Source organism: Cygnus olor, chromosome 3 (genome assembly GCF_009769625.2).
Source record: "Cygnus olor isolate bCygOlo1 chromosome 3, bCygOlo1.pri.v2, whole genome shotgun sequence".
Lineage (NCBI taxonomy): Eukaryota > Metazoa > Chordata > Aves > Anseriformes > Anatidae > Cygnus > Cygnus olor.
Genome location: NC_049171.1, coordinates 40,345,618 through 40,372,829, shown reverse-complemented (window position 1 = coordinate 40,372,829; position 27,212 = coordinate 40,345,618). Strand labels below are relative to the sequence as shown.

Below are 27,212 nucleotides of genomic sequence, written 5' to 3'. Positions count from 1 at the left end.
TACTGCTTGCAGAGACTGTTCAACAGTTTCAGAGGATTCAGAGTAAAGAACCTCTTTAAAAGTAATCTTACAACTTAAACAAAAATAATAATAATTCCAAATGATGTGGAGTGCACTGTAACTCTAGGTGAACTGCTTTAACACTACTCATCAAAATTAATTTTCAAAAATTTCACCTAAAATATATGGAATATTACCAGCTATTAAATATGTGAATGCAAATCAAATTCATTACCGAATAATTATGCAATAATTAAAGACCAATTAAACAGGGAATTTCTGGGGAAAAAATGTTATGAGAGAAAACACTGTTTTACTGTGTCAAATAGAATCAAGAAAAATAGTCTTTTATGTAAAATGTGTAGCATTTAAAATAATAATAATAATAATGCAGCTACAACCACATAAGAATAAACCATTGTTGTAGATTCCTTAGTAGTTAATTACTGCAATTCACATTTTTCAGGGAGCTGCTCAAAACTGACGTTAGAGAGTTCAAAGGCACAGATGGGCCATGAAGGCCGTACAATTGAGAATACCTGATGATGATCTACAACTGTTGTAAATCAATTCTTCTCCGAGTCAGAGGGGAAACAAAAGGTGTATATTTGTTACTTGTCACAAATATTTCCAAGGGTTAATCAGGGAAATAATCCTTTACACAAGGCTACATACAATCGTAAAGTGCATTCCCTTGGTGTTGGGACACTGTACTGTATTAAGTAAAAGGAAAGACATAAACCTTTCAGAAGAAAAATTAGATATTTTGTTTCATTCCAGAATTTGTGGCACATCTTTATTGATTATTTTTAATATATTTTCCCCTTTTAACATCTTTAGCTGAATACAGTTCATTTTCCTGAGTGCATAATATGAAATATGTTTGCTAAATACTGTTTAATGAATTACTAATTTTTGTACATTTCCTTTATATCTATACTTATAATGCATTGTGTTTCAACAGAGCTTACAGACTTCAGTTTCTATTTATTTTAAAATAATAAATACAGCTGTAAATAAGTATGATAGATTTGGGGGAAATGGCGCTTAATACTTTGTTTAAGAAAGGGGCCTTGGGCTCATACATCCTGAATTTCCCAAAGCAAATAAGCAGCAGACTTAGCTGGCTAAAGGTAATACAGTTCATGTCAGCAACTCCCCTGACTTTCCACTCAGAATCCCCAGGTTAGGAACATCAGTTCTTTAAATTCCTTCCTCCACCCACCCACACCATATCCCCTTTCTTTCCACCCCTTGCCTCCTCCCTACCTCCCCCCCGGCATAATTTCAGAAAATCGATCCAACTGGATTGTAATTCCTTTTTGTCTATTCATCTGTTTGTTTTGTTTCCCTCGGATATTTGATTTATTTCAGCCAAATTTAGGAGAGGGAGGTCTGACTCTTCTATTTCATGTATGGGCTGTATGTACTTCTTATACCAGTACCTGTACAGGGAAACAAACAAACAAACAAAACAAAACAAGTACTTTCATTGAGGAGAAGACCATGGCTTAGGGTAGTCTTGATCTGTTTGTCCTGCTGGGTAGTCCATCAGAAAAAGCATGCAAGCTACGCGCCAACGTGATCAGTTCTGGGACAGATGCATTCTAGAGCAGATCTGGGGTTTGCAGCATGCAGGGATTTTCTTGCACCAAGGCCATTCAAGGCAGCCAAAGGAGTCACCAGGGGCCAGCAAGCCCTTGCGAGAGCAGCTGATGGGATTTGGGCAGAGCCAGGAGCAGGCGCCTCCCTCATTCAAAGGCAGTCCCTAGGGAGTGCAACGAACAGAACTGGCAGTCAGGGTGCGGTGTGGCAGTTTGTGGTGCAGCTTGCACAGGCCCGGGTGTGAGCAGGGAGGGTGGAGGGTAGGTCATTTTGCATTCTGGAAGCAGCAGAGGAAGGGCCTGCTACTCTAACAGAAATGGTGTCCACCTGCTGAGCCTGTTGGTCTGAGGCTGAAACCCAGATGGAGGGGCCACAACCTCCCCAAGGCAGATACCTATACCTAAACAGACCTCCCAAGGATCGGAAGAGCTGCCCGGACCCTCAGTTCTGGGGAAACTCCATCTTCTGGAAATCCCCATAAGTCCTGGAAGGCAGAGGTGGGTGTCATGGGTGTAAGTGTGCCCAGATGGATGAACTTTTCAAACAGGTGGCTCTGTTACAAGAGGAACTCACCAGGCAATGTAGCATCCAGGAATCTGAGTGGGAGATTGACAAATGGTATTATGCGCTGACATGCTACAAGTAACATCCCTGTCTTAAGTCCTAGCAAGGGGAAGGTAAACAAGCTTGCAGCCCTGAAACAACATGTAAAGACTCACAGAACAAGGGAGAGTGGACCCTTGTCTCTCTGCTCAGAGGCGGAGGATTAGTCCCACCCTTGCCCCTGAAGTGCCCGTTGGGTGCAACACGTGATAGTCTAGGACAGGAGAGAAGAGACTCCAAGAGTAACTAGTAAAAACCCTCAGAAGGCCAACCATACAAAGTTGGCTCAGTCTACCACCTTCATCGGAACCAGTGCCACAAAAAAGGCAATAAGGGGGTCAGTAATTGGAGACTCCTCTTTGAGAGGCACTGAGGCACCCACTTCCTGTCTAGATACTCTCTCCAGAGAGGTTTCCTGCATGCCTGGGGCCCACATTGACAATATTATGAAGAGACTACCAAGCCCGGTGGGTCTCAAAGACTACAACCCTTTCCTGCTTCTTCACATAGGATCAAACAAGGCTGCAACAAGGAGACTCGGAAATATCAAAAAGGACTTAATGTCCCTCAGAAAGATGTTAAAGGGATCAGGATGCAAGTAGTATTCTCCTCTGTCCTCCCAGTTGTTGACTGGGACTCCAAAAAAAGGAGACAAACAGACTAAGTGAATGATTGGCTGCGAGGCTGATGCCATACTCAAGGTTTTGGGTTCTACGATCTTGGACACACTTTTGATGTACCAGGCATGCTGACATGAGATGGGGCGCACCTGGCCAGGTGGGGTAACAATGGCTGGGGTTATCAGGAGGGCTTTAAATTAGATGTCAGTGGGAAGGAGATGTACCTCTGAGTGAAGAAAGCGAACCTGAGTACATTGTCACTTTAAGAAACAACAGGGAAACACTTATGAACTGTTCCAAAGCAATCAGGAAGGGTTCTTCTGGAAAACTGATGCGACCGATAGCCCAGCTGAAGTGCCTCTACACCAGCACATACAATATGGGAAACAAACAGAAGGAGTTGTAAACCATGGTGCAATTAGACAAATACCACCTGATTGTTATCACAGAAACATGGTGGGATGGATCACACTACTGGAACACTGGAATAGAGGGCTACAAGATCTTCAGAAGAGATAGGCAGGAAAGGAGGGAGGGGATGTTGCCCTCTGTGTTAGGGAAAGAAGTGATTGTGAAGAGATACCTCTGAGAAACAGCCATGGACAGGTTGAGAGCTTGCGGGTAAAAGTAAAGGACCACACCAATAAATAATACCTTGTGGTCGGGGTCTACTACAGGCTGCCTGATCAAGGGGAGCCTGCTGATTAGGCCTTATTGCTTCAACTACAAGAAATGTCACGCTAGCATGCTCTCATCCTGATGGGGAACATCAGCCACCTGGATATCTGCTAGAAAAGCCACACAGCCCTGTGTGAGAAGAATCCAGCAGCTGCCCCGTGTTAGATAAGGGCCGGTTTCAGCCAGCTCCAAAGGGACGTGACACTGGCCAGAGAGGAGCCACTGAGTGATGTTTTGCACCTCTGAGAGAGCAGATTCAAGAAAGGGAAAAACAAAACACACACACCACACACAAACAAACAAAAAAAAACTGCTGCACAACAGCAGTTGGGACGAGGAGTGAGAACCAGCCCTGCAGACACCAAAGTCAGTGAAGAAGGATGGGGAGGAGTACTCCAGGCGCAGAAGCAGAAGTTCTCCAGCAGCCTGTGGAGAGGCCCCTGGTGGAGCAGGCTGTCCCCCTGCAGCCCATGGGTCCCACATGGAGCAGATCTCCACACTGCAGCCCGTGGAGGAGCCCCCGGTGGAGCAGGGGGATGTGGCCTGGAGGAGGCTGTGGCCCATGGAGAGCCCCCGCAGGAGCAGGCCCCGGGCCGGAGCTGCAGCCCATGGAGAGGAGCCCACGCAGGAACAGAGGATCTAGGGGGAGCTACCGCCCATGGGGAACCCGTGCTGGAGCAGTTTGCTCCTGACAGATGGACCCTGTGGTACGGAGCCATGTTGGAGCAGTTCTTGGAGAGCTGCTGCCTGTGGGCAGCCCCTGCAGGATCAGTTTAGGAAGGACGGCATCCCGTGGGAAGGACCCCATGTGGAGCAGGGGCAGAGAGGGACTGTGAAGGAGTGGTGGAGGCAAAAGTGCTACAGACTGACTGCAACCCCCATTCCCCATTCCCCTGCGCTGCTCGGGGTGGGTGGGGACATGGAAGAGGGTGGATGGGGAAGGTGTTTTTAGTTTCTTTTCTTTGTTTATCACTTCTCTAGCTTGTTAGTAATAGGCAATAAATTTCTCTAATCTCCTTATGCTGAGTCTGTCTTACCCATCATCATTACTGTTGAATGATTTCCCTGTCCTTATCTCAGCACTTGAACCCGTTTCATTGAATTTTCTCTGCCTTTCCCTTTGAAGAGGAGGAGTGCGAGAGCAACTGTGGTGGATCCCAGCTGCTCAGCTGGATGAAACCACCACAATTTTTCAAAAGGGTAGAAAGGAGAGCCTGGGGAATGGCAGACTGGTGAGCCTCACCTCTGTGCCTGGCAAGATCGTGAAACAGATCCTCCTGGAAGCAATGTGAAGGCACGTGCAAGACAAGGAGGTGATCCGAGACACCCAGCATGGCTTCACCAAGGGCAAATCATGCCTGACCAATGTGGTGGCCTTCTATGATGGAGTGACTGCATCAGGTGAGCAGGGAAGACCGACCAATGTCATCTACTTGGACTTCTGCAAGGCCTTTGACATGGTCCCTCATGACATCCTGATCTCCAAATTGGAGAGCTATAGAATTGATGGGTGGACCGTCCAAAGGGACCTGGACAAGCTAGATAAGTGGGCCCACATGAACCTAATGAGGTTCAACAAGTCCAAGTGCAAGGTGCTGCACCTGGGTCAGGGCAATCTCAGACATGAGTACAGACTAGGGAAACTCATTGAGAGCAGCCCTGCAGAGAAGGACTTGCGGGTTCTAGTGGGCAAAAAACTTGACATGAGCCAGCAGTGCATGCTTGCAGCCTTGGGCTGCATGAAAAGAGGCCATCAGGTCGAGGGAGGGAGGTGACTGTCTCCCTCTACTCTGCCCTTGGCCTGGATGAGTTCTGCATGTAGGTTTGGGGACCCCAGCACAAGAAGGATGTTGATCTTTTAGAAGAGGTCCAGAGGAGGGCTATGAAGTTGATCAGAAAGCTGGAGCACCTCTCCTATGAAGACAGGCTGAGAGAGCTGGGGATGTTCAGCCTGAAGAAGAGAAGGCTCAGGGGGACCTTACCTAAAGGGAGCTTATAAAAAAGATGGAGAGCAACTTTTTGCTCAGGCAACGACAAGATAAGGGGGGATGGCTTTAAACTAAAAGAGGGGAGATAAAAAAAAAAAAAAAAAAAAAAAAAAAAGGAAAAGAGCTAACTGTACTTTACTGGCTTGGCACAGAGACCAGAAAAGTGAACATATTAGGGTGGAATAATTAAAAGAAGAATGGATAGTCATTTAGAGGCAGGTCCGTAGGAAACTAATTACTACTACTGCTTCATTTTATTTGCTTCTATTTAAATTCTAAGTTCTGTGTATCCCTCAGGTGGTAACATTCTCCTATCAAATCAGCATCAGTGAGACTAAAGAAAATCTTTTATTTTTATTCATATTCACAAGGATGTTGGTATAAAAGTAGCTAATATTTGCTATGGGGAAATCCTCTTGAGGATGTTTGCCATGCAAACTGTGCTGAGATTGTAAACCATGGGGCTATTTACTATCAGTCAATAATTATCACTAAGATTTAATAGAAATCAATACTAATTTGAAGCAATGAAGAGCAATCACCAAGTTCCAGTTTTACATTTTGCTTCATTACAAGCAACTGACATCAATACAAATTTTAAAAGCTTTTTTTTTTTTTTTTTTTTTTTTTTTAAGTATCTGTAATATGCACAAAAGGAAACTATTCTCTTTCCATCATTTCTGTTGTTTATCAGTCTTAACAATGTGTTTCTCCTCTCCATAAGTAGCTGTTTTTGGTGTTCTGTAAGTGCCTTTTCTGAATATAGTTGAAGTCATTGATATGTGCATAGCAGCCTTGAAAGAGCTCTTCATCACCAGAGTAGGATTTCACTCTTAATACTTGTGCATTACTCTCATTAACACTATTTGCAGTTACAAAGGAAGAATAAACTCCAAAGCATTTAAATGCAGTCCATCCAACTTTACAGAGACCTATTCTGTTACTTAACATTTTTTTACTGTATTGCTGGGTGTTTTAAAATTAAATTGGGGGGGGGGGGGGGGGGGGGGGGGGGGGGGGGGGGGGGGGGGGGGGGGGGGGGGGGGGGGGGGGGGGGGGGGGGGGGGGGGGGGGGGGGGGGGGGGTGGGGTGGGGGTGGGGGGGGTGGGGGGAGGAAGGAGTGGGAGAAAAAAAAAGACAGGAAGGAAGAAATTAAATTTCTTATATATTTTGGTTAATATTAATACTGAGCACCTAGGACATGGGTGATCTTTTTCAGCAGGAGTATTCAGTAGTTTGCCTTCAAATACCATACACAGAGGTTACCAAGGCTTTTTTTACACGTGTTAAATTTAAAAAAAATGAGGATTTTACAGAATCCGAGGACATATGGTCGTCTATCACAGCAGGTTTCCATGATGTTATGTTACTAAAAATTGCTGATTTCACAAATGCAATCCAAGTGTAGAAGCGTACACATAACTTGTCACCTTTTCATTTTAATACAGAAGAAATGATGTGTTTTAAACATGGAGGGTTTGTCAGTATTCTTAGGATTCTGTGTGATCAGGCTAATTTTGTAGTCTAAAACAACGATTTAGACATGCTTTCTCTATGTTTCGTACTGTGTATGTGATTGTGCTTTATAATATTCCCCCCACAAATCCCATGCCAAGCCCTGAGCTCATTCACGGTAGATAATATATTCCTGCACTGACAGAAGATTTTTGTTTCGTTAGACTGTCGTCCCACATAAACTTGCACACATGTTAACCCTAGGACTCAGCAGCAACTCCAGAGAAACCACTGAAATTGTTCTCAACCATAAAGATAAAGATGGGTGAATATTTGTAAAACTGGGATCTTAGAAGTTATACCATTTTTAGATGACTTGGCAAGGTAATATCATTCCTGTTCCATACTATAGAGTAATGACAGAAACTGTGTTGCATAATGCAGCATTAACCGAATTAGGTTTTTATAATGTATTGGTTATTTTATAAAACATAGAATAGGTAGAAATGACTCAAAGCTGTTTTTATGTTAAGATGAAAAGGACCCATTTGTGCAAGTCTTCATCTCTCATTAGCAGGAGACTACAGTCTATGTTCCTGCCAGCTTTCAGATCTCTATCCACCTGGGAGATTTCATCTCACTAGACTTGGAGTTACTTATATCTACTTACTGCTTTAGTGAGGAGAAATGTTGCTTTTTTTTTTTTTTTTTTTTTTTTTTTTTTTTTGAGTCAAGGAAATAACTGTGGATGAGACAGAATTGTTGGTAAGACTATTTAGTGAGGAATATAACTACTCAGTTTGTTCCAGCTGGGGCTTCCAGCCTGCAGGAGAAAGTGAAGGGAATTGATCTCCATCAGATAGCATGCTGAGATATTATCAAGAGAATTTATCAGATTATATGTTAGCAAATTAAAAAATATGTAAACTACTAATGCATGTGGAAGTGCACTTGTGTAATCCCTGACAAGTTACTAAATAACAAAGGAAATAGATTTCTTTATATTTCAAAATTCAAAACGTCATTGAATCCTTTTTATTGACTAAGGCAGTGAACTCTCATAACCTCTTGAAAGAGTTTCAAAAAGATTAATGTCACCAATGTTATCCAATATAGTGATACCACTGACAACACCAGTGTATGACAATATCTGTGCCATAAATATAAACAGTATCATATGGGAGAGCAGCTTAAAGAACAAGCTGTATTAACTTGTCTCTAAGAGGGAGGAGGGTTAGGAAGAAAAAAGTTATAGCTTATTCTTTCTCAGCTTATTCTTTTTAATCTGACCAGGTTTCAATACAGTTTTTGGAACATTAAATGAACTAAAATCATCTCTTCCCCTTCCTTGTACTTAATGACTGGTTATTCCTACTGCCAGTGATTGGGAATCAGAAAAAAATAATAATAATAATTAACAAGTTTGATTTGTCAAAGTTAAAACAATTCAGGGAGGAAAAAGTGGATTTCATTTTGCTGCCTAAAATTGTTTCGAAAAAGACTGAATGAAATATTGCTGCTTAGAACTCTGTTGTTGTTGTTGTTTTCATCTCATTATCACAGTGTGGTTTTTTTTTAATGATGAAATCCAGAGACTTTTTTTGAAACTGTTGAGTAAATCTCACTAAAGATTTTTCTTTAGATTCAGTTTGTTTTTATATTTTGCTCCTTTTTTTCTACTCTTACTTTTTGTTAAGAACAGGAAAAGAATTAAATCTCCAAGTAATTTAAGGATTGGAACCATTGATTCCTACTAAGCTGTACTCCCTCCGTGCTATACTTCTTTAGTTCTGTGTTATCAATATAGGTACAAACTGGTTGAAAAAATTCCTGGGGAAAAATAAAAAATAAATAATATCCTGGAACAACAACAAAACCACAATATTTACTCTCAACTGGTGCAAACCAACTTATCTTCTCATACTTGTGAGGAATGGTAGTGATTCAGCTGAGGATATAGCCAAATGCATTTCATAAGTTTGGTGTTTAAATTCTCCTCTGAGCTGCAGTTATATTCCTGAATCCAGAAGTTGGCCCAAAGTATATGGTATTCCCTGTGTGGTTTTCTCTAATATTTATTTTCACAACTTGTGCAATAGCATAGTATGTGCCATATTATCCATTGTTGGGGTCTAACCCACATCACGCATGAAAGCAAACCTCCCTGCTAAGAAATACCCTAGTTCTCAGGGGTGTACGTCATCTTTCTTCTTCACTTCAAAAGCAAATAATGAGGTAGGCAAAAAGGCTGTTTCAGAGGCCATACATTCATTTGCGTATTGAAGAGGGGTCAGTTAGTATTCATTTTCTTCAGATGTTCACTACAAAGTGAAATCATGACATGCAAATTGAGTCCTGACTCAAAAAAGCACCTTTTATTAGTCAAGCACTGAAACTGGGCATTTTTTATTACTATTATTTATTTTTTATTTTTGAATGGCTCTGAGAGAGACAGGTTACTGTTTAACTTTAGGCACAATTTTAGCACTAAGAAACTTCAGCACATGCCTAGAACAAGGAATCTCCTGTACAAAAAACAGCAATGAAAAGCAAATGAACAATGGGAAATGTTGAAATGGACCATGCTGTTGTTAGCAATCAGGTGTAACACTCTCATCTGCTGATCTGAAAATTCAGATGGACTCAAGCTAGCCTACAAAAACAGATCCATGAGCCTCAGCTTACAGGAAAGAAAGGTTGTGTGGGGAAGCCTTCTGTAATACTTCCATTATCCAAAAACATATGTGACTCTTGTTTTAACACCTTTTTAAAACAATGCCCCTTTTAGGTGTCATGCTCAATAAAACACTTGTTCTCCAGAACTCAGAATGAATTAGAGAAAGAAGGAGATATAAAAGCCACACTTTTTATCATTACATTTTTATTGAAATTTAAACACTCAAGTGAAAGAGATTTGCATAAAAGAATTTGACCTACAGAATATACCATACATGATTGAAAATCACTTTGCTGTTCTTCATAAAGTCTCAGCTTGACTGGCAGATACTATGTAAAAGCAATATGTGAGCTCTGCTTTCATTTAAGTGTGCACTCTCACATGTCAAATAATATTATATTTTTTTGTTTAATATTTTACAACAGCAAGGACATTAGTTCAGTATCCCTCTAAAGAATAACCCAACATGTGCCAAAAGAGAAAGAAATTTAAATTCTTTACTTAACCCTTCATATGATCATCCTTTCAGAGAATGAAAACTTAAGCAGAAGTCAATGGGGATATTTTTGTTGAAACATGAGGAGACTGGGATCGTAATTTTAAGGTGAGTTTTATTATTTAAGAAAACTAGATCTCAAAATGCTTTGAAGTATCTGTAAACTTCAAAAGAGTTAGGCATCTAATTTGCCTAAATAAATTTTGGAAACCAACTATTCCTGACATAGTCGTCCAAGTTATAAAACATATTGTACTTTCATCCCTGGAGTATGAAAAAACTGGCATTTCATCCTGTTTTTATCACAATATTGCTTTCAATCAATAAACATATAATAAGTAAAAGTTTCAAGTTTTCTTCAACTTAGAAATATATTTAATTATATACTCTATACTATATTTTTTCCTCAAGATATCAATTCACAAAAATCCCACTTTATTTAGAATTTTTCCATGGGAAAAAAAAAAAAAAAAAAAAAAGAAAAAAAGATATATAATTATCCAAGGTTTGTCTGCAAAATGCCCACGCTAACAAAAATTTCAGTCCTTTTCCTGCACATAAAAGAAATGAGTCCCAGAGAAATGCTGAAATACACTACAAATCTTTTGCTATGTTCTTACAAGACTTCAGTAAATAACTAACATCAGGATGAAAATGTTGCATGGAATGACCCAATAAGCTGATAAGTGTTGGAACTTTTTATAGATCTGAGTATATGTAGAATTTGGTATGCCAGGTAAAACCAAATAAATACATATCTTGAAAGTATTTGTAATGAATGAAATGCTTCATTCATTACCACAGAGAAGTATAAAGGAATCCATAATTCTGTGGGAATTGTGCAAGAAACCTTTATCTTTGATGTTTTATCCACTAATACTTCTTTGGCATCACAGTAAACATATCATTAAGTGGGCTAGTTCTTTTTTCCGTTTTTGGATAATAGTTTAATAAACTGTCTGTTGACAACAGTGAAGAGGTCCTTCTGAAAGGCAGTCAGTAAAAACAGAAACTATTCCTGAATGGGAGGAAGGAGGATTTGTATCAGGATAGTGATGAGTGAATATCCTCTAATAACAGCAGTAATAAAATACCCTATAACCTGTGTGAAACAAAAAAAGGAAGTTAGGAGAAATCTGCTGGAAGTTTTCCAAGGGAGCCGGGGAGGGGCAAAAGGAGAAATGAGTAAGGAGAAAACCAGGGATGAGCCACAGAAGCACTACTAATCATTTCTAGGGACTGGAGAATATGACAAGATCAAGTGAAGATCATGCTCAAGATATGAGCATGAGCAGGCAAGACAGAGACATAAGCTGCCAAACTTCGTCAGTAATGAAGCTGTTTAGGGGTGAGGTGACAGTAGGGAGCAGAGATGCTGGAAAGAGCATATAACAGTTGAGCCACTTCAAGCATAGTCTTAGAAATAAAGCTAAAATATGCCTGAGAGAGCAGAGAAAAGAAAGGCAATGGTGTGCAGTAAAGAAAAAGAAGCATAGAACCATATGTAGCATTTTCTGAGATATCAGGGTGCTTTAATCCAGATGTTCAAGGCAGCTCTTCACACTGAAATGCCCGGTCTTTTAATTTCATTTTTTTTCTCCCTGACAGTCCGTAAGTACTATAGAAATAACTACCTTAAGTACTTTTTGATACTGATCCGGTTTGGGAAAGTTTACTGCAAAGAAAGAGCATTAGGATAATTTCAGTGATATTCTGTAAAAAGATTATAAATATCTCATGTTTTTAAGGAAGTTTTTAAGTGTGATTATATATTTTCATGCTTTGAGCTCAGTTTAGAACAGAAAACTGGTGAAAAAAAATCACACAGAAAACTCTAAGCACTAGAGATCCAAGGCACTATCCCTAAATTTACTACAAAGTAAAAATTTTGGAAAAAGACGTTTTAGAATTAGCAAAACCAGCAAGTTTTCTCTGTTGAATCCTTGTGTTTCCGTTGATAGGTATGTTGCTATTAAAGGTGTCAGTATCTTAAATTTTAAATAGATTTGCTCCCTAAATCTGATAAAATAAATGCATATGAAAACAATCAACACCAGTAAACTACAAAAATCGTGGCAAATACATAAAGAAAAATGTCTATCTTAAAATATGCCATTACAATAAAAATACATAAACCTATGAATATGAAATAATTCCAAAAAAAGAAAAGAATATATGCTTGAAGTATTAGTATAAAAAAACAGAATGCTTTTATTGTTTTTTTTTGTTTCATTGGCATTTTAGTGTGAAATTGACCAAGAATTCCAGTATAAATAAGACTGAATTTTTAATTGGAATATGTTTCACTGCATGTTTCACTCCCGTTAATGTATTTTCTTAGAGTGGTGTCCACTTATTTTTTTAAATACATAATCATGCATTATGTATCACAGCATTTAAAGTCAAGGGTATGAGAAATCCATTTGCTGTAACTGTGAAGTAGCTGAATTTCATGAATCCTGAAATATTTTATTTTCCCATTATTTCACAGTTTCAGGTTTACACATCATAAACAGACCCTCTCTCTACTTTGAATTGCCTGTGTTGTTTTTCATTTAAGCAGTGGGAATGAAAAGTTGGAGTCAAATATTGACAAACAAATGCTAGCATGAATTCTCTACTCAGCTTGAAAAAAAGCAGTCAAGAGAGCATCTCCTTGAATATATCCACATATCTGTATTGATTCGTTTTCTGTAGTGTTCACTGCTACCGTACTGAAGTGCTGTACACAAAGGTTAGAGTAAACCTTCACAAGGTCATTTACAACTAAGTCTGATACAGCAAAGCTTGACTGGGTTCTCTCTCTTCCATGGGTATTTCATCAATGAGCTTTCCCTTTTAAATTGCCAAGTCTTTGTTTGTTTGTTCCTTTGCTCCTTATAATCATTATTTGGAGTATCTGTGTGCTTCTCTGTGTAAAAAAATTCTAGAGTATTGGAAAAGTAATAAAAAACTAATAATAATAAAATAAGTATTATACCCAGTGATACCTGTTAGATAGAGAGTCTCTGTGTTTGTCCATCATAGACAAACCCTATAATCCTTAATTCTTTATATGTACGTCCCTTCTTAGCCTTGTTTTTTGTTAGTTGCTGTGTTTCAGAGGTCAAAGCTGTCTTGATGGATCACAAATACATAGCTGTATCTAGGTAAAAAAAAATAAATTGTAAAGAGCTACATGATGCAGGTCTAACTCCCTCATTAGTATGCCTCACAGGTTCTCCTGTGAGAGGTCTAGAGCACTTAGAGGCCAACGGCTTGTCATGGTCTCGACTGAAAAGCTTGAGATCAAATTGCTGAGACTTAGGCATTTAGCTTTTGAGATTCCCTGGTTAGTTTCCCAACCTGTCAGGGATACTGTGGCCTTTATGTAAAAGAATGGATTTGAATTTGAATTACTATACACCTTGGCTTCAGCTTTTTCTGATTTTAGGAAGTAAGTAGATCATTGTTCAATACGGACCTAATCAGAGAGAATAAATAGTATCATATGCACTTCTTGTATTTTCACTTCCCATATTCCCTTGTGAAATTCAGTGCATACCATTGTTTCCAGCCAGTCCCCAGTACATTGTCCAAAAATGACATTTCAGAAGACTGGTAGCTCAGCGAGACTGAGTTTATGTATATGCCATAAGGACAGTTGTTAAGATTCAACCTCTGCAGTGCTAGGGAAGGATGTCCACTGCAACAGTGTAGATTCTTCCAATGCTATTCCTCTGCTTTTCTTACTATTCCTGTAACATTTTCATACTTAAATTAATTACTACTACTTCCTATACTATTCTTTCAGTACTATTATCAAGACAAATAACAAATATTAGCAGTCAAATCTCATATTTTCTCTGGAGGTTACTTGACAGCAATTTCTCAGCCATTTTGGAGGAGGTATGTAATGAGAAAATACTTGTAGAGCTCTGCTGAAATAAATGTTATTCTTCCAAGGAGTGACCAGACCTCTGCATCATTCCTCCCTGTACAAAGGGTGGGAAATGAGACTTACCAGAGGGAATCAGAGGGTTAACTTTTCTTTCCGCTCCTCATCCATTCCTATTAACACCTGCTTGTTTCAGTCCCGTGTCACTTCTACTGCCTGCAACCACATCAGTGTGTAACTCCTTCCTTTTAGGTCAAGGACTTGTCTTCCTTTTTATAAATATTGATATTAATATTAATCATTCCAGTTCTTTGAAAAGAACAGTGTATACACTGGGTGAGGGATTTTTAAAAGCAAAACTGCTGATCCTAAGGGATGCAGCATTGTCTAGTAAAAGAAGTGGACCTCGAATAGACTTCTTTTAAGCTCTGTCTTTGAATTCTTCTTTGATAGAGAATAATTTAATTCCTGTGATGCAGTTTACCTACTTGTAGAATTAGTCTAATAATAATTACCTGGCTCACGGCATCTTCCAAGACTTCATTAGTGTTAATAGAGCACTTTGTCAGGTTTGAGTTCTTTGCTGCAAAACTGCACATAGTAAGAAAACAAACAATGAAACTGTTAATTATCCTAAGCAACTAGTCAAGTAAAACAGAGTTATTCGTTTGCACTGATAGCCTGTCTCTGTTTATCTTTTCATGTATAAATGTGGAAACCTTATCCCAACTCCCCCCCCCCAAAAAAAAAAAAAAAAAAACAAACAGAATAAAACAAAAACACTCATAAGGAAAAACACTGTAGCTTCCATGGGAATTAGAAACATGGAAGAAGACTGAAATGTAGGGCAAACAAAATTCTTGACAAAGGCTTGTTTTCTTCATTTAAACTGTCTCTGCAGTTCAATGGAGTAAAATGCATCAAATAATCATATTCACTGAGGCTATACATGGCCATGTCTTGTTACAAAGATTAAAATGTGCCCTCTAGACAATCGTACTGTTTGCGAGAAAAATAAATAAATAGTAATGATGGGAGAAAAAGGTAACACACACACAATCTTCAGCATGAGGAAGTAGAGCTGAAGTGACTTCAGAGGCCTCAGTTTTGAGATGTGGAAGGCAGAGAAAAGATAAAAGCCAAGGAAGTTAGGGTGAAGTAGAAGGAAGTAAGTTATCCATTACATTTGGTCTCAAAAATTACTCCTCTTTTTGTTCTTTTGGCCAGAACACTGGGATGACAATATTTTCTAATATCATCAAACCTTCTTTGGAACTTTCCTTGTACTTTCTTTTTCTTCCTTGCACATTCTTTTGGGGGACCAATTTGTAATCTCAGTGGACACTCTAATCTGAACTATGATTTGACATTCACAGCAATGCAATTCCTCCAGCCTTTGTGTAAAAAGCTAAAATCTCCCAGGGAGCAAACAAGCCAAGGGTGTGCCCTGGATACATTCTCACTGAAAAATAAATCCATGCTAAAAAAAGGTAGGTAACATACACTCATGTAATTCATGACTCTCTCATTAAAAAATAGATTTAATAAAATCCTGATTCATTTCACTTTTAGCATCAATCTGCAATTCCAGAGGTTATATATGATCAAGATTCAAGATACATTATCAAGAAGTCAACATATATTATTAGTAAAAAACAACAGGCAATGCATAAAGCAGATCCAATGAATAAGGACAAAATCAGACAACACACAGTTTAAAAGACCTGGTTTTGTTCTCTGTTTTGAAGGAGGAAATTCTACGAAGAGATTTTGAACAGATATACTTCAAAAATACATTGGGAATTTGGAAATACTCTGTGGGGTGTATTCAGTAAGAACAAGACTCTGCCTGTTCATTTTAATTGGTTAACTACAATGATGATATATTTTATTTCTCTGACTTTAATTTCTAAGAGTTCAATTATGTCCCTTGTATTTAAATTGCAAAAATTTTCAGTATTTTAGGTAAATGCTTTGATTCTGCTTCATATTACTCAGCAATTTGGGGGTAATAAGTGGAAAAAAAAAAAAAAAAAAAACAGTTAAATTTTCTTTTTTTTCCAGGAACAGGAAGAATTAAAACAACTTTCAAAAGAGGTTATATATAAAAATTATGATCTGATCCATCACATTGAAATGACATCAGTCATGGAAGTCTTTCTGGAAACCCATCAATGCCACCATGTATAAATAGAACCACAGTAGTCTGAAGGATTTTTGCATTTATTTCACTTATACATAGACACTTTGTCAGCTGCTGAAGTTTGTCAGAATATACATGTAATCTTAGAGGGGGATGAAATTTTGAAGTAGTTAATGCCGTTAGACCAGAAAAACAAACAAGCAAACAAACAAAACCCAAACAAAACCCAAATGTCTTTCAAATGTACTGGTAATAAAGACTTAATTCAAAGTGATGTAACATACGCAGGTAGCTATGTAGATGAAAGGCAAGTAAATCCATTTGGATCTAACACTGATATATCTGATTTCAGCAGGAGAATCCTGAAATTTTCCAGTGTCTCATCTACCATGGTTTCCAGCTGTCACCCAGTTTTAATGTGTTTCCTGTAAGTAAGATACCATTTTTTCAAGTCCCAACCTCATAGCCTCCTATACTTGCAAATAGTCAGCTATAGTACATCTGTTCTTTATAGTGAAGTATGGGTTTACCTTCTATTTCTCCATGGCATTGATTGTGGCATACCAAATATGCACCAAATAATTTGCCTTTTACATTAAACACAATATTCTAGTAAGACGATAGAGACACATAGATATCTAATTTAATCACTAAATACTCTGCTAAATAAAAATTAGGAATGAATGTTTGATACTTTTGCATTGCAGTAGGCTACTTTAAAAAAATAATAAAATAAATCCATGGGTATGCAACTGACATTGATGGAAAACCTTGGAGAATGTTTTTTGCTCACTAAGCACAGATTTGCATGATGGCAAACAGTTTCTCCATTACTGCTGATATTAAGAAGCTGTATTCATCTACTTGACAATTTTGTTAACTCCCTTCCCTCTTCCTTCTTTCTCACTGTAGCTTTTGTACTGGAGAGTAAAGATCCTTCATTTAGCTGTCATCCAGACCCAGTGTTTTAGCCTGACACCTGAACTTAATTTAGAAGAATAAGATTATTGCACTGTAAAATAATTCTTAGTATCTGCATTTAAGGTATGCAAAATGTACAGCAATTTTAATGGGTTGGTTGTTCACATTTTTCTTCAGTTGCTGCAGAACACACTTTAAAACATATGTTTTAAATTACATAAAAATATATTTTATGATGGTGCATTGAAAGCAAGGCAATCTGGAGGACAAAATTTCCCAGCAGCAACAAATCTGGCATGGTGTTATTATGTTCCCATATTCCGAAGTTTGTTTTTTATTTTAAATTGAATTTGTATAGTTATTTTTGGAGGGAGAAAGATAAGAAAGGAATACTGTCTATTAAATAATGTCAGACAAAATAAGAAATAAATCAGAACTAAAAATTAATTACTCTTACTGGGAGGGGGGGAAGTGCTAATACAGTGAGTATTAAATTCCTAGTATACACTAGATTTAGTAACTTTCTCCGTTTGTACAACTCAGACACTATTAAAGGCTTTACCAATAAGTATACATGGAGTTATGAATGGCTGCATTGAAAATACTCTGATATTTGACATGTCTGTGTGTACTTGTAACAGAAATTTACCTGTAGCTGTGCTGAAGTATTTATTGTGTCATTACACAAAAGAAGAGGGTTTCAGAACTATCCTATGTCATATTCTTAGTTTCTTGTATTTGTGCTTAGTTTGTAAATCTTGGAGCTACTCCTACCCTGGAGAGTAGAGACCAATTCCCTGGTCAGAAGATGGGAGCTGAGATGTGTTCATTTGTTATTTTGAGAGGAAAGTTTACTATCATCCACAGATGTTTTCTTTGCAATCAACATCCAGCAAGAGGCTGAATGTGTTCAGAAAACCTCAATGATAAGAGCAAATGATTCAGAATGCCATGCTAGCAGCCTTCTGCAGTCAAAAATGCCCCAGTAAAGCTGTGCAGGGCTTGGAGGAATTTTGCTTCTTTTCCAGTTTAACAATGAGCCAGAGAGGAGACATTTAAAGCAATAAACTGAGGAACAGATGGTGAGCCAAAGGTTAGCGTTAATATGATCCTCTGAAAATTAGCTCAATGGTCATCATTATCACAGACTGACACAACAAGAAATGTTGTTGGAAGAAACAAAGGAAAGCAGTACAAGCACAGACGGATCAAAAGAACCCCCGAGAATATGTACATATTTTTAAAGAAAGAATTTCGTGCACCTCCATAGCTACTAATTGGAGATGTAGGTGGTCCCCAAAGTTATCTATAACAGACATCTTTAGTAAGGACACCCTAATTGGAATTCCCATCAGTTTAGAGTTGCTAAAACAGACTTATAGTTTTCAAAGGATATTAGCCTTAGGTAGAAATGTGTTTTTTAGACAGCTCTCCCTGAGAATGCCTTCCCCCCTCTTGTGTGCTTTGCCTCAGGGTTGTGATATGCATTAACATAGACAAGCGCTATTGTCTCACTGATTCATAGATTGTAGCCAGGGCATGATCCATTATCCTAATTATCACATTGAAAGAAATATTCAAGAAAAATATGAAAAGATATGTTTTTAAGCTTCATCCACAGAAATTCATGACCAGCCAAGTGAATGAATGTACTGAAGTTTACTGTAAGCCTGATGTTATACCCATTGGCACAGATTGTAATTCCAGTAAAGCCTATGGAAAAATGCTAAATTACACCAAATGTGAAAAGCTAGATCTAACTACACATCTTATATTCATCTATTTTTCTTTCTGCCATTTGAATGAATGTATACATTAATTCCATAGACTAGCCCTGCCCCATGAAGAAGAGGGTTATGATTTTGTTTTTCTCATAATAAGTGAATGAATAATATGATTCTTGACAAAGGATATAAAGAATGAAAATAAATCCATATAAATCTCCATAATACATCAGATTTTCTCGCTAAAAGAATGAAATGATTTATTAGATGATTATGGAGGTCACTGAACTTGGATAGACATAAGCTTCAACAAACTCTGTCAAGCCTTAAAATCTGAAGGACTGGTATACCACTGCCTGGAACCACAGTCTAGGAGAGAAAATGTCTTAATTTCACCTAGGAATTGTGAAGAAACAAAACAAAACAAAACACCCCCCCCCCCCAAAAAAAAATAATACACAAAACAAAACAAAAAACAGGAGGTGCAAAATGAAAAGGTCCACCTTAAAAAGGAAGACAAGGAGACAGAAGGGCAACTAGACACAAGCAAAAACAACCCTTTTGAAAATATGTTTCCTTGACTTTTTTCTCATTGCATTCTCTCCAGATGTTGGTTTCAAACCTTTCAGAACTCTAAACTCAACCTTGCTCTACGCTTGTAAGTAATCTCTGAGCAAACACAAAAATTCTTGCAGGTTTACAATATTTACAAACATTACCCCAAAATGATATGCCAACTGGCCACTCAGCATCTTGTTTGAAAAGTAATGCATATTTCTGTGGAGTGACAGAGGTTGTAAAGTCCCTTTGTTCACTGATTAAAAGCACAGAGAAAGAGGCAATAATGCACCGGAGGGTTTGTAATGTGGTTTCTTATATTCTGTGAACAAATGTTATCTTAATCAACAAAGAAGCCCACAACTTTCTAATCTACTCAATCATCAGACAATCTATAATCAATCAGCAATCAAAAATCAATCAATCTACAGAGAAAAAGAGAAGAAACCATTATTATGTCCAGGGAAAGAAACCATTATTATGTCCAGGGAAAGAGAACACTTAAAGAACAAACAAACAACTCCCCTCCCCCCCCCCCCCCCTACAAAAAAAAAAAAAAAGGTTTCATCCAACTTTATTAAATAATCCAAATTTAGATGGCAGTAAGAACATTTTCCTCAGAGAGCATCATTTGAGACATTACAGCACTGTGACTCAGTGAAAAAAACAGTTCAAAACTGCTTAAGTCTTAAATGACTGCATTAGTTTCCAGTCATGATCTTATTTATTTAAGCTTTATGATATGAACTTCTTCTCATAAATAAGTCAGAAGCAATTCTTTCCTATGATTCCATGAGTTTAAGGAGTATATCAGCACCTGTAGTCTGACACAACATCAACACAACAGTCTGTGACACAGTATGTGAAGTGCAAAGGAAGGGACTATTTCATTAAATTTAAGATTCTGTATATAGAAGAGTTTGGAGCAAATCAAAATCTCTCCTATTAGATTTCTTACTATTGCATGGGAAAGATTCACATATATTCTTTCTGTTAGATGATGTGAATCTGTCCACTTCCACCACTGTCATGGTTCCCAAAACAGCTAAAACATAAATGCACACAAAAAGGTGCTTTTCAGAAGATTTTTGTTTCCAAGGGGTGCTTCTGTCCTGGAAGCTATTGTCTATATACAAGATACAATTTCTCCCTTTTGCCTGTCCTTAATAATGATTTCAAGACTGGCAGGTATGTATGAAATGCAACTTGTTGAATATTTCTCAGCCAGCAAATCCTTCATTGCACCTCCTTGAGATCTAAGGAGATAATACTTCATTGAAACATGCTCCTCAGTGTCCCTGTTGTTAAATATGAGAGTCTGGAAGAGGAAAAAAAAATCAGCCAAAACAATAAAAATGCAACAGCATGACTCTGGTCACCTAAAAATTCTTCAAAGCCCACCTGAACTTCTGTGGATACAAAAATATTAAATACCGCTCAATTACCTCTCTTCTGCTACCATAAAAATAAATAAAATAAATTATAAAAATCCCAATTAATGTGTCAGAATTTGAGTTTGCATTGGTTATAAGTCTAGTCATAAATTTACTTTGTGTTTTTTGAAAGGATATTTTCACAGTACACATTTTGAAAATACAATCAACCTGTTTAAAATTTCTGATGATGGTTTGTGTAAGAGTAGACAGTCCTGGTTATTTTATAGTACTTAATCTAGAATGTTTCATCTAGCATAGGTAGTAGTAGAGTTTCCCTCTCTGCAGGTGAGAGAACTGAGGAATGGGAAACAAATGGTTAATCTCTTTACAGAAGAACAAGGACCAGAACTCAAGCTGACCTTTCCTGTAGTCTATACATTGACCTGAATGTTCATGAAGTAGCTTCTGTGATATGAAGTCCTATACACATCCATGGATCAAACACTTTCATTAGTCAAATAGTGATGACTTTGAGTAAAACTCCCGGATTATTTAAGGAATAGAAAATTCATGTCACTTTCGTGTCATGTTTTCCAGGAACAGAGTTCTATTTACAGAGTAACAGAGATGCAAAGAGCCTTGTTCAAAGGGATAATGTCAGACAGTTGCTGTGGCCAAGGTTCAGTATTGCTTTCTCCCTTGCCATTTTCTGCTTCACCTATGTAGTCTTCAGATTTCACTGCAGTGGTACTTGTATTATCCATAGATTTACCACTAACTCTGTCTCTGAAAGCAGCCAGCAGAACTCTCAGTGAATCAAATCTCACGTGCTTCTACTGCATTATTTTATTCTATACCTTTAGTATCCAGACACCAACTCCGGTTATTTCTGAACAGAAAGTATGTGGAGAACTAGTTATATATATGTGCATGTGTTTTTTATAGAAAGGAACAAATGTATACAATCATGTACTCCTGTTTAAAAACAGATGATGTATTACAGTTAAAATACATCACAGTTTTATGGTACTTTCAGCAAAGGGGAAACATACAAAAGGTACTAAAGATTAGGACATCTATCTTATTTATCAACATGCACTATTTAATTGTAGGATTTCAGAACCAGTTTTAGCTCTGGATCATGACTGATAGAACATGATACACACATTCAAAACAAAGAATAGACAGGGAAAATATTGAATAGTTCCTTTCCATCCCAGAGGAAATTCCAAGGAGCACAATTCCAGACTTGTAGGGCAAATATGAGCAAATAGTCTCATCACGTTTTTTTGTTTTGTTTGTTTTGATTTGATTTGTTTTGTTTTTTCCTTTCTTTCTCTTTTCTTTTTCCTGAAACTGTCTAGGAAGACACTATTTAGGCAAAATGCAAAGCCTCTAGGGAAGAGAAAGAAAACACTGAAATGTTTCAGTTTTATTCTTATAGCCCAAAGTACAGGCATGCATAATAATCATTAAAACCAAATAAAGAAAAAAAAATCTTGTAAACAAAAAATACTTATGATGTGCTGTTGTTTTATCTGTTGTGTTTCACATACCTCCTGCTTTCCAGTGCCTACAATTATTTCTGTGACTAGCTGAAAATAGCCAAAATTAGCTTGATAAGAAGTTCCTTCTTCTCCTTGTACAAAGTAAAGATGGACCCTTACCAATTCCACATTTAATAAGAACATAAAAAACATGAGATGATCAATGATGTTTACAATCTAACACTGGTGATTCTGGAAAGGATGGCTGAGGGCATTCAGCGTTAGGTCATTGCCACTCTGCAGTATACCTACAGTTTATGAGGACTTGTGGCTCAGGAAAAGATTAATGATGCTGATTATTTAGTGCTTACATATTGTGTACTATATTGGTTTATTTTCATCTGTATATATCACCTGCCCAGTTTAATTCTCTCAAAAATTTGAGTTAGAAACACACAGTTGCTATTCGGAGAGGTATAAAACAAGACAGTAAAGTATTTAACAAAAGATGGACTATCTACTGCATGCATGAAATGAAAATGAGAAAATGAAGCAATTCTCTCTTGAAAAGGTACTTGAAAGAGAATTCTCAAACTAGGCATGCAAGAAAGCATTATGAGCACAGGTCTTTGAAGAAATCCTGAATATCTGAATCAACAGGCTATATTTTGGCCTGTATGAATACAGAAAACAACAACAACAAAAAAGCCATGGTAAATGAACCCTAATGAACTGAGGAAGTTTCCTTCAAACTCTCTTCTGTTACTGTAGAAAATATCCTATTCACACCTCTTAAAGATGCTGTCTTTTGTGTCTTCTCCCCTACATGCCTTCCACTCTCGTTCAAGCTTAAGGAATGGTTTAATTTGAAGATGAGTGATAATTTTGTTATATTATAGGCAATGGTTATAATTCAAGGCATGATCTGATACCATAAAATCATTTTATGCTTTTGGCCTTAGAGGATAAGCTATAGTAGCCTCAGGGTGGCCCTAACATAAAACTAGTGTTTTTTTTTTGTTTTGTTTTTTTTTGTTGTTTTTTTTTTTTTTTTAATTAGCACATTTTATATTCAAATAAATGAAGACATTTATTTATCATACATGAAAAATGCTCAGAAATAATTTTTATATGTCCAAGGACTTTCAAGTAAGCAGTAAAGTAGTGGTAGAGTATGGCTAATTATATGCTACAGAGAATGGTAGCAGTATAAAACTGTGAATAAACTAGATCTGGCACTGGCTATGGTGTGTTAATATTGTGTCAGATTTGTGGCTGACTGTTATCTACTCTACATCGCTTTGACACTCATAGGTCGATGCAGTGAGGGTTGATGTTCCTTTATCATGTTTTCTTTGCTAGACTTGCAGATACTAGCTATAGTAGGACTTGTTTGTACCAGTTAATCTTTTCTATTTTAATATCATGTAGCAATTATCTCTAGCTTCCAGTATAGCACAGCTGTGGAAGACTGAGGAATTGCTTTGAGCCCTGCCACTATACTCAGACTCTCATTGGAATTTTGACATGAAGAAAAGGTTTTGAAATCTAAGCTTTTACTTTGGATACTGATATTGGCCACACAGAATGATATTTCCTCTAAGATCTGGTATGTTCTCAAGGCTGTTAGATCTAGGTTGTGCCTTAAAGCATTAATTTTTTGAAAATTAAAGAAAGACTGCCCTGTTGTTAGACAAAAGTCTCCTCCACTCATGAGAATTTCAATGCAAAAAGCATTGGAAGTGCTCACTTAATCTCACTCTTTTCAGTTCAGACACTTCCAGATAGCCTGTATTTCCAAGAATAAATAACTAAGTGTCAAATCAAATCGAGGGCTAATAAGTTTATATGTGGTGAGCTGGACACACATGTGCCCACACCATTTTTAATTTAAATTGGTTTTAACTGTATATATATTAATAAGTTCTAAATGTATGCACTTTCACCCAAACTAATATAACTGAATACCAATGCATATTTATTGTTATTAGATTTTTATAGCATTTTCCTGTATGGCACCTCATAGGTGTTAAGTTAGCTGAATTCTCTAAAAATCAGGCTGTTTTGAGAACAATGGGTCCATTCACAAGCAACATAAACTGCTTAGCAATTTATAGCTGTTATTTACACTTACCTTGTGCAATATAGGTAGCATAAATCTTCATTGAAACCAAGAAATTAATATATTTGGATACAATGAAACAAGAAAATGTCTGAGATGTTTCCTTGTGTTTCATGAAATGGTCTTTAAGCTTGAGTGCAAGCAAAAATATCCCTATTATAATATAAAATGAAATTACTGAATATATTTTTCTATAATAAGGTTTCATTTAAGTCTTTGTTCTCCCTTCCCGCCACTCCCACATTTCCTCCTCATTTACTATGTTTAACAGTGAAAGCCCCCACTAAAGATGAACTAGAAAGAGAAGAGGAAAATCAGCCTATTCTACTGGAGCACTGACTGACAATGTTATAAATGATGCCAAGGCTCCAATTTTTAAAATTGTTTCACTTAAAAGCTAAACATTGAATCCCTGTACAGTGTTTAGAGGCTTCTCAGCCTTCTCTGATTCAATTTAGAGGAAACATTTATGGGGTTTAAATTGTTCCTGGCAATTCTGAGCTCTGTTGCATTTTAAACAAATGTATTTTATACAAAACTATGCCACATATAGTCCTGAGAAATCTAAAAATATCCAATCAAATTCCATTTGCAAACTAATTCTAATAATAGTCAGTGGTTTAATTGTTCTTCCCTCTTGGAATAAAGCTTGGTTTAAAGCTGATAAGTGTGAAATACATATTTCAGCAACACTCCTCACATGGAATGGCTAAAACAATTCTACAGTCAAATAAAATAAACTTCAAAACAACATGTAGTCTTCTTGTTCAGTTATCATATATAAGTTCAATACATCAGTCAAATATCAGTTAAGTTAAGCATGGTACTATTTGGAAAATAAAACTTTTGGTTTTCTTACTTAAAAATAAAATTTAAAAAAAAAATAGAAAAATTGAACAGCTCACCCCTCTGTATTAGAGATGCTATAATTACATATGACACTGACTATTTTCAGTGTGTCATCTATTCTTTTTGTTTGTTTGTTTTTTCTCCTCTTGGCAGGTGCTATGCTATTCTTATGTGTCTATGGTTGAAGTGACATACCTATGGTGAATTCATCCTATTTGTTCTCTCTCTTTTTTTTTTTTTTAAGTCTTATGAAGAGGATGGATCTTTTCTAACTCTACATTAAATGCATACTTGAAAACATAGATTAAAAGAACATCTAGAGGTCAAATACAGAGCAACGTGTTTGTGTTCTCAAAGTTTTATTGGCAAGTTCTGCACTCATGTCAATTCTAATTATGTAGTACGTCAGTACCTGGATGATATTCTTAAAATATTTAACCTTCTGTTAGCTCTTTTAAGTCAATCACATTACCTTTTGAATATTTTGACAGTCCTTTTTAAGATTTTCTTTCTTTTTTAACACTTGCTGCCTGCTTAATTTTTCCTTCTTAATGAACCCACCTTTACAAAGTCCAATTTAATTTCATCTTGCCTTTTACAATTTCATTCTCTCTTTCTTTCTTTCTGCTATGTTCTATTCTCATGTTTGTAAAATCTGATAAGTAACACCTCTTTAATTTTTTTCCTTTTTTTTTTTTTCCTGTTCTGACAAGGTGATTAGCTATCACTTCATGTAAGCAGATTGTTTGTCACACTTGTTAGTTAGTTGAGGCCTGATTTTCAAAACTGATAGACACCTGTATCATCCATTAACTTTATTCAAATTTAGTCTTCAGTGCCTATCTGGAAATCATGTTCAGACTGATGTTTTCATCTTAATTTATGTTTTCTGCTAGCCAAAACTTTTATTATTATTATTATTATTATTATTATTATTATTATTATTATTATTATTATTATTATTATTATTTTAAGTACTCACCTTCCACCCTTTTCATTGTATGAGAACTTAGCAATTCTTTAAATTCAAAACCTACCATTGAAATGATTGGTGGTACCTCCAATTAGCATAACTTCAACTAGTCAGGTGAACAGTTGGAATTTCTTTTTTAACTTTATAAACTGATTAGAGTTAAACCAGTACATCATTTCTCTTTCTAGAAATCTAAAAGATTTACACCATTTGGAGCAAGCACATTTTTGCTTGCAGCTGTCAAAACAGGCTGTCAGTTCAATTACCTGGAATGCCTATTAGTCAATTTTTAATAAAGCCTCAACTACTTTTCTCTGCAGTTTAATGAATAAGGTCCTTCTGCACACCTTTTAAATATGTGTTTCTTAGTCCCTATGGAATTCAGAAATTATAAAGAAACAGTGATTTGATTTATTCCTAAGATGCATTATAATTTCACAAGTTGCATGAAACTGCAATTATTTTTTTTTCTTATGGGACCTCCTGTACTCTTCTAACAGTGTTAGGACTTCTGCTGTAAAAAGCATCTTGCATAGGTAACACAACTTAAAAGATATGGCCTTGGTAAGATGTTTCATTTTTAATATCTTCCTATACTTATCTTAAAGACAGGGAAAAACTTGAGTGCTCGCTTGCATAGCAATAGTATGGAAGTGCTGCCACATTTTATTTTTCCTTTTTAAAAAAAAATGCTAGTAGAGCAAAGGAGATCAAAGTGGGGAGAGAACCCTATAAACACTTCATATATTGGTTCATATATATTTATTCATTGGATTTGCTTCATCTGTGCCCAAAGTGGGTCAATACTCCTGCCAGAGAGATGGCCAAGTCAGATTTTGGGTTTCATGCATACATGCATACATGTCCTAAGAGAATGACTCAGAATGTTGTTCAAGAGAACACAGTACCTGTTTGTATTCTGCTGAAACACTATCATAATTCCTTTGCCAGAAAGTATGTCCTGTCCATGGTCCATTTATATGAGGCTGCAGTACTTTCCTATGTGATTGCCCTTTAATGTTGGTCCTGCCATTTATTAGCAGCAGCCACCAGATTTCCT

At 37.0% G+C, this 27,212-nt stretch overlaps 1 long non-coding RNA gene across 5 annotated transcripts in view; it reads left to right on the top strand.

The window, feature by feature from the left end:
- The first annotated feature begins 1,357 nt into the window (after positions 1–1,357).
- The window catches only part of LOC121068437, a 38,679-nt gene continuing 12,824 nt past the window's right edge, over positions 1,358–27,212 (top strand). For 2 of the 5 annotated variants that reach the window (XR_005818870.1, XR_005818873.1), the window contains exons 1-5: positions 1,358–1,865; positions 10,156–10,230; positions 15,422–15,489; positions 16,495–16,569; positions 17,055–17,186. This is a non-coding gene — a long non-coding RNA (uncharacterized LOC121068437). The other 3 variants (XR_005818872.1, XR_005818874.1, XR_005818871.1) reach the window with 3 other exon arrangements.